The sequence below is a fragment of the Seriola dumerili genome, unplaced genomic scaffold (genome assembly GCF_002260705.1).
Source record: "Seriola dumerili isolate Sdu_G_001 unplaced genomic scaffold, Sdu_1.0 BDQW01000226.1, whole genome shotgun sequence".
Lineage (NCBI taxonomy): Eukaryota > Metazoa > Chordata > Actinopteri > Carangiformes > Carangidae > Seriola > Seriola dumerili.
In genome coordinates this window covers 262,791-269,734 of record NW_019174481.1, presented here as the reverse complement: position 1 = coordinate 269,734, position 6,944 = coordinate 262,791, and positions in this window count along the sequence as shown.

Below are 6,944 nucleotides of genomic sequence, written 5' to 3'. Positions count from 1 at the left end.
TCCCGGTCCAGCCCCAGCAACAAGTTCTGACCCCTCCTCCTGTATGCGCACGGCTGTCCGCTTGGAGGCGCCGTGGCTCCGCAGCAACCCGTGTGTGCGCGTGCGCGTGTATCCATGGGAGATTGTACCAGCACTACTACCATACACCAGTGGAAGATGATGCCAAAGCACAGCTGGGGTTTTGAGCTGATCCCCCCTCGAAGACGCCTTAAACTCCACCAATGTCCGTTTAGCATCAGGAGATATCACAGTTGTATGGCTGTGGCCCTCAGCGGAACACATGGCGCAACCCTGGGGACACACTGAGCTTTCATGTCCCTGAGATAGGGCATTTAAGAGGTTTTACAGTTATTCTCACACATGTGGCGAGTTGGAGTGAAATAGAACAGGATAAAGAGCAGACTTAACCCCCCTTAATACACACACACACACACACACACACACAAAAGGCCCTGGCTTTTGTCTGGTAGTCTGGTTGCAATTAGTAGGCCAAGTGAGAGGAGTTTATACTCGGTGTAAACACTGACAGACTGTCCATCAGTCTGCTCACCATGTTTATATGCATGTAGGTGCTTCAGCTGCCTGTTTGCCTGTTTGTATGTCTTAAAGTCTTTGTGGACTTAGTGGGAGGTCTCCGATGTACAGGACTTACCATGTATGTGCACATCTGCACTTGTATTTACACTGTGAATGAAAAGCATATTTTACTTCATGTCATTGTTGGTGACTGTGTGCCAACTGCAGCACCACAGGTTGAACATATCAGAGTCCAATTTGCTTGAATTTTCTGATGTGGCCTGCAGAGCTGCCGGTGCATTAACCAGTAACACTGCCACTAATGTGTTGTCCATGCAGCCCAGAGCACAGGAGGCCATGTCAGGAGCAGGCTTTTAATCCAAGTCCATATCTGTTACATCATACGCTATCAGACTGAAGACGTCATTTGTGTTAAATCACTATAAAAGATGATGATGTGAATCACTGGAGGTCTATTTGGAAGTCATATCTTTAAAATCTGACCTCTACAGTCAACAGTCATTGTTTTGACATTTACCGACATTTAATGGATTTGTTTTAAACATTTCACTCCCCCTGCTTTTCAATTTAACTTTACCTGACATTGTTGTGGGTTACAAGCAGTCTAGAGGAGGTTGGAGGAGAGACAGCAGTCAGCATTTTGCCAAGGGAACCAAGTAGGAGAGGGGATAAGATAGACAACAGGAGGAAGAGGCGGCGGCCAGCTGCTGACCAGAGTTAGCACTATGAAGCTCTTCTCGCTGTCTTGGCCAGGGAAGCGTTTTTCCTTAAAAAGAGAAGAAGAGAGGAGTGGAGCAAGATGTCTGTGTGTGTGTGTGTGTGTGTGTGTGTGTGTGTGTGTGTGTGTGTGTGTGTGTGCATGTGATGGAGAGATGTGGAGGTGGGCGGGGGCGGAGGCGGAGGCGGGGGGGTTCTGGTCTCTCTTAAAACTGTGACTCATACAATAGGAATGACCTCCCTCCCAAATAAGAGTAAACCAGCCTTTGCCTCTCTCTTTTCTCTCACACACTCTCCACTCTTTCAATTTTTTTTCTTTATTTCTTTCACATGGACGTGTTTCACTCTAGGGGAATTTCTGCATAATCAGTTCCAGAATCATAAACAGCTCGACTCGCCAAAATCGCTTCGACTTTACTTTCAGAGTTCCACGGAAAATGAGCACAAAGATATAAATGCACAGCATTGTCAAAGAGCAGATGGATGTTCATGCAGCCTACAGCATGCAAAGACAAACAAAGTGTAAAGCTCTAAAGGTTATTTACAAGGGTGTCCTAATGTCCATGACTCTCTGTCTATGAATGCCAGTGATGTACTTCTTCCAGATGTTCTCCAGTGCAGCTCCTGAATCATGAATTCTGTATTTAAGAACAAATAAACAGGATATTACTTTAAACTTACAATAAGCTAACATCTACTCCCCTTTTTCCTTTGCTTCTTTTTGCAATCTTTTTTTCCTCCTTTTTTTCCAGATGTGCTCTCTGTTCAGACAAGGCAGCTGGGAGTCGTTACCCTAGTGCATTATCAACACACACACACACACACACACACACACACACACACACACACACAGGGTTGTGCACACATCATGCACTGTCAAGTCCATGTGTGAAACTTATGTCACTACCAGTGAAATTCGGTGGAAATGTTGTGCTGAGGTCTGAGAATAAAATGTCAGAGACGTCCAATCGCTGCGGCTTTAGAGGAAGGAGGAAATTGAAGCTCAGAAAAACGACAGAGGAGCCAAGACAAATTTCGGAGGAACGGTCCATCTTACACACACATTTCCACATCTGCACAAATCTCACAGGTATACACGTGCACATGCTGTAAACCATGCACAGAAATATGCATCACCATGCAAGTGGGCACACCCATGCACACATACACAAACTAACAGACACACATGCATGGGCTCAGTTTTTTTGACTTTGACACAGGAAGAGATGTATCAAAGAGTGCAGATGCGTACAGTGCGTGTACGTGCACACGCACAGACAGACAAATACACACACACAAAAGCACAGAGCCAAGATCAAAAACAGTGGCTCAAATCTGTGCAACAGGGGAAAAAAAGCAGGAAAGTAACTCAAACAGAGACAGTTCCACTGAAATTCTGCTGCAGTCTGAGTGTGAAGATTAATATAAAACATCTGTCTCTCGTCGAGCCACAGAGAGGAAGAGAATTTAACTTTTGCATGTCCATGAACTGTTTATACAGTTTTTTTTTGCACATTTATGGATGTATAAGAAAAGAAAAAAGATGTTTGTAGTGACACACAGTTGACCCCTGAAGGAGGAATTCTTTCTTCTCTTCTTCAAAAGGGAGGTCAAAGGTCATGCTAAGTGGCAGCACCGTAGCCCTGGAGCTGTCAAGTGTTTTGCTCAAGGGCACCTCAGCAGGCAGGTACTTGCTCACACAGTGGGTTAGATTTAGGATTAAGGTAGGGACCACACTGTCACCGCTGCACCCTAAGTTATCACAGAAATAATGTTTGGTTAAAAATGAGCAGCCAGGTTGACATTGTCCAAAAGGTTGTAAACAAACTGCCACTTTACCATATTATCTGAAGCATGTAGGACAAACTGAAAGTAAGGCTACCTGTAAACAGAATGTGAAACACAATCAACAACGACAAAAGGGGGTCAACTTTTTCCCTAGGGCGAAAGACAAACCAGTACAATGCAGGAGCATGCTTCAGTGAACTTAAAGGTGTAATGTGTAAGATCTGGCCAGAATTTTAGTTTAAAATGTTCAAAAAATGAACTAACACAATCAATAGTATGTGAAGGAGCCACAGTGATGATGTCATGACCAAGACCTCCATCTATTGTATTTCAGAGATATCTACTGAAATGAGCATGCTAACCAACTAGCTGTGTCCCGGGCTGTGTTGTAATACCACTTTATGACGCTAGATGCTGTGTGAGTCAGTGTAGCGTCTAGTCTGCCCTCAGTCCCACGGAGAAGAAGAGCTTCCTCCGGAGCTTGAAGTTATGCTACAGTTCCTGACTAAAAAAATTAATAAAAAGCTGCCAATGAGCATTACAGATACGCACAGATGTCTGAAACGCCTAGAAAGCGATCTTTATCTCCTTCTTGAAGGACCGTTCAAACAAGAAACCACATTCAACGGCAAAGAAGCAAAACACGGGTAAATCCTAGTGTGTTTTTCCACCGCTGGAGACAGATCCTGCGGCTGTTGTCCAGATAGATGTGTCAGTAACTTTTTTTTTTTACAAGTAAGACAAAGAGACTGTTTGATCCAGAACCAGCGGGTTCAGGATCCACTGCCTAATACTGTATTTATTTTGGCATATTCATATCTATCCTTACTATTTATTATATACACACACAACAAACCTAACATGTTTGAATATAAAGAACTTGTATGATTTAAACTAATTGTCTTATCATGTTTGTCTGTATCAGGACCAGAATACCTGTCCAGTCCTCCCCAGTGATCGACCAGCACCTTTAATAATCAACAACCACCTTACAGTGACACCTTGGAGTATTATCCCTGCACAGAACAGATATTGTCTATGCTGTGATCTTTTGCACATCCTGCTCAGCAGGAGTTTTATCAACTCTTTTGTACATAGTTTTTTTCATAGTTTTATTTTTTGAATATGTGTATCTATGTATATTTATCGTTTTTGACTGTTGCAGTATTTTATCTTTTTATTGTTATTTCCTGTTAATATGTTTATTGGATACTGCACCAAACACCAAGCCAAATATCTTGTAAGTAAAAACCTACCTGGCAATGAACCTTATTTTCTGATTCTGCCTTTGTGATGATGTTATCATCCCTTCCTCATGCTGCTGTAGCCTGACACCTATGTGTCATGCAGTATCCCCTTGCCTTCATATTTTTATAGGTATATAAAACATACTGTTTGTATTACAAATACTCATAATTTGTTTCAGTGCTGTCAACAATTTTAACTATCAACAATAAATGCACATATAAATAATAAATTATAAGGAACATGGGGAAAACAACAACATGATTAACTGGACAGGGGCGAATAGGTGAAATGCTGCCCCCTATGGATGTGGATCAAGTAGCACGATTTTACACATTACACCTTTAAGTGATACAGTCCTTACAGTATCTTGCTTGTTTCTCTAAAGCCGTCAAATAAATGAAGTGGAGTAGAAAGTTTCCCCCTGAAATTCAGTAGAGTGGAAGTATAAAGTGGCATAAAATGGAAGTACAAGTACCTCAAAATTGTACTTAAGTACAGTACTACAGTAAATGTACTTAATTGCTTTCCACCACTGTTAATATAATTACTTAGCCTTCAGCACACGTGAATTTTAGTATTTTTGAGTCATGTTTGTTAAAATCATACGGTATATGATATTTTATATTGGTAATTAAATGGCAGCATTAGCTAGCTAAACTAACTTAAGGCCAAAATTAGCAACTTGCTAAAAAGCATACTTGACACCATCTAAATTGTTTTGGTCAGAAAGTAAGAAAGTAAAGTGTATTAAACATGCTAGACAGTTACATTAAGATTTACCTACAGTGTCTGTACGACATGACAACATGAGCCAATGGCGGGAGTGAAGCACACAAGTTCAATTAACGTCATGTTTGTTGAACATGCTCTTGTAGGCACAAACAAAAGGGTTTGATACTTACAAGTTTTGTTCAGCAAGATAATCTTCACTAATGAACACCGCTTATATGATTATATGACTTTTGAAGCCAAATGCAATTGTTGTTAGTAAAAAGCTAACGTTAGCTAACAGAGGCGCTAAAGGAGCTAAACTATGGTCGCATCTCTTCAACACTTCAACGTCACCACTACTGAACATCTAACTTGTAGTTTGATTTAGCTCTCACCTGTTCTACAAAAGTCTTATCTCTTACAAAGTTAGAAATACTTTACAAAAGCGGGTATAAACAGTGAGGCTGTAAAGGTGGACTGGTTCTCATGTTCGGCACATGCTAATGATGTTTAACAACCTCTGTAGTCTCATTTAGGCATAAAAGCTGAAAGAAATCATGACTGAAGTAATTACCCACATATTTATGTTGTAGAATAAAAAGTGAAAATGTGTTGAGCTTGTGTGAACCACAGAACTTATTTAATCCAACCAAAAAACCCAGTCCAAAAAACCTGAGGAAACCGGAAGTGCTAAAATGCTAACTGCTACTTGCAATGCTACTTTCTGGGTCTTAGGACTCATCCCTGCAGCACTCTATAATGTTCAGCAGGTGCAGTAATGCTGTCAGTGTTCCCTGCTTTAGTTTCTAACTTTGCTATCATTTACTAATCACTGTCTGGTTTGGTTCAGCAACCAAATCAATCATAGAGGAACAATCAACATTACACATTATAATATCGCACACAATGGACATATACACTCATCCCCTGCCTGCATATTTATCTACTATTTATTATTTATTATCTAGTTTTTGCACTACCTTCATTGCTCCTTTGCACTGTCTGACCCATCCAACACTCTTGTCTTGTAGTTTTTAACTGTATATATTTATATGTATATTTATATTTATATGTATGTACCAAGCAGCGATGTTAAACCAGAGACAAATTGACTGACTAGCACTAAACATGAAGATATCATAAACCATAGTATTTAGAAAAATTGAACATCTGACTGGACGATGGAGAAGTCAGGGGTTTGCCAAGGTTTAAAGGGGGCTTGCAGTCCCTCTGTCAATGTCACTATCAGGCTCAAAATACATAGTTTTCCTTTAAGGTAACAATCATGGCTAAACATCCTGTGTTTGAATTTCATAGTGACTTTTTGTCAAAGAAGGAACGGTAGAGCTTTATTTATGCATGTACACATGGAGGTGCAACGTTAAAACTGAAATTTCAAGTCTGTCTGTCTCTCTCTCTCTCTCTCTGTGTGTGTGTGTGTGAGTGTATGTGTGTGTGTTTATGTGTGTGAGAGTGGATAAAAATGAGCAGAGACAGTTTGGTGTAGCAACCTTTATTGAAGGAGCCCTTACAACAGTCCTGAGGTCGTGTGTCCTCAGGTAAAAATATCTTCTTTAACAACATGGCTAGAGGCTGATACACTGAGACTAATAGCACCACAGATAATAACAACAGTACAGCCACTTTGGGCCACTGATAAGAACAAAACTGAAGATCTGGAATTTACAGTTGAGGCGATTTAAAAGGTGTGTGTGTGTTTTCTGTGTGTGGGTGTGTGTGGGTGTGGGGGGCTTGCAGCATGAGTCCCATTAAGTTTTTTCTTTTCCAGCCCTCAACCATGACAGATGTTTTCCTACCTCACTGATGAAGTACAAAGGTGTGTGTGCGTGTGTGTGTGTGTGTGTGTGTGTGTTTGAGGTCTCTGTGCAGACAATAAAGAACAGGTTTCTGTAATTTGAACCAGTGACCCCTGTACAACTGTT